The following is a 1,791-nucleotide window of genomic DNA, read 5'->3' on the forward strand; positions in this document are numbered from 1 at the left end:
ATAGCATGTGAAAAGTATAATATATCTAGCAAGTCATTGATCCTTTCATTAAGCTCACAAGCCAAATACACCACAAGGTTAGAGACATATGCTACTTGCATTCAAAAGTATGGAACATCAAACAACAAGCATGGATTGTCCTCCCATCCAACAACTATGCTACCACTACACTACAATTAAGCTAATGACATAAAATTAAACTAATTAAGCTAAGGGAGAGGCACAATCCATCAAGAAATGAGCATGAACAATCTAGAAAATTACAAGAGCATTCCATTAAGCACTATGTTTTGACAATCTCTAGATCTATGACATTAATACACATAGACATGCATCAATAACACAAGAAATAGAGACAAACACATGAACATCTATTCTAGCATACGTAGACATATGGATAGAATGAAATGATCAATTGGAAGCATTAAACCACATAAATCATTGAATAAACAAGATCTGTATATATAAAAGTGCTAAAACATGTATTATAACACTAATCCCTCAATAATACACAAAATCAAGATGTAGAAAGCATGCTTGGGGCTAACTCTAGCCCCAAGAGGATGTCTAGCCACTTATGGTAGTGTTTTTCCAACCTTCAAGGGCTAACTCCATGGTAAAGATTTGTTCCTTGGTTGATGAAGAGTCTCCAATGGTGTCTCTAGCCTCTTCCTCTTCTAAGCTTCTTTTCCAAGAGTTCTATAAGGTATGATATGATATGATGTGATATGATGTGTTATGATGTAAAAAGTAATCCTTATCCTTATATAGGTAGGTCAAATGACACACAAAATGAGCTGGGGTCGTGCAGCAAATATTCCCCAATGATTGGATAAAGGACAACTTTCAATGAGCTGGAAATTTAACTTTTTCGCACTGGAGGAAGTTCGATTGATTGAACCTTGGACTTGGATCGATTGAACATGGCTGATATCTATCGAACTTAAGTTGGATCGATCCTCAATGGTGGCACTTTTTGGATAAAAACAAATCTGAGATATTTTGAAGATATTTTTAGGAAAAGGACAAAAGTAGTTGGTAGGGTGGTACAACTAGATAAGATCAATCATTTGGATAAGAACAAGGTAGTTCGATCGATTGAAGAATGATGTTGGATCGATCGAACTTTTGAGATCTCTGAAAATGTCATCATGGCTCTGATCCATCTTGAAGTGCTGAGATCGATCATGTTGAATCGATCGAACTTTGATCTGAGATCGATCGAAGATGTTGATTTCCACCTTTTTCTTCCTTTTGCTTCCACTTAGCTCCTTTCTTTGATTCATCCTAGAATTGCTTCATTTCTGCTCTTATTTGGCTGAGTTAGCTTATTTTCGGGTTAAGTGCCTGAAAATAGAAATAATACGAAATCAATCTAAAATGGTAAAGTAAGATAGATAAAGGTACTAGAATGCCTAAGCTTAAAGGGGTTTAAATACGCACTTTTCAGCGCTCATCACACACCCAAACTTAAATATTGCTAGTCCCTAGCAATGAACTTGAAAGTAAATGAATGAAATGAATAACTAAACAACTATGAACTAGAAAATAATAAATGGATAACGCCACTTTTGTAGGGAACACGATTGCACTTAGCATATGCAACAAGCCTTTTAAACCCCTAGGTTACCCCTAGTGGACGAGTGAAGTCTCGTGAGGGTTTCCAGAAATGATACCCATAAACATTAAGCTCATTCTTTCAAAAGAGGCACCAATATTGCAAACAAGCATTGGGAGAAAACTACCTCAAGTATGCAATTTTTCAACCATTTCCAAGTAATCTTCCAAAAT

This window comes from Cornus florida, unplaced genomic scaffold, assembly GCF_030987335.1.
Source record: "Cornus florida cultivar Cherokee Brave unplaced genomic scaffold, ASM3098733v1 CherokeeBrave_3.0.0_Hap2_Chr07, whole genome shotgun sequence".
In the NCBI taxonomy this organism is placed as follows: domain Eukaryota; kingdom Viridiplantae; phylum Streptophyta; class Magnoliopsida; order Cornales; family Cornaceae; genus Cornus; species Cornus florida.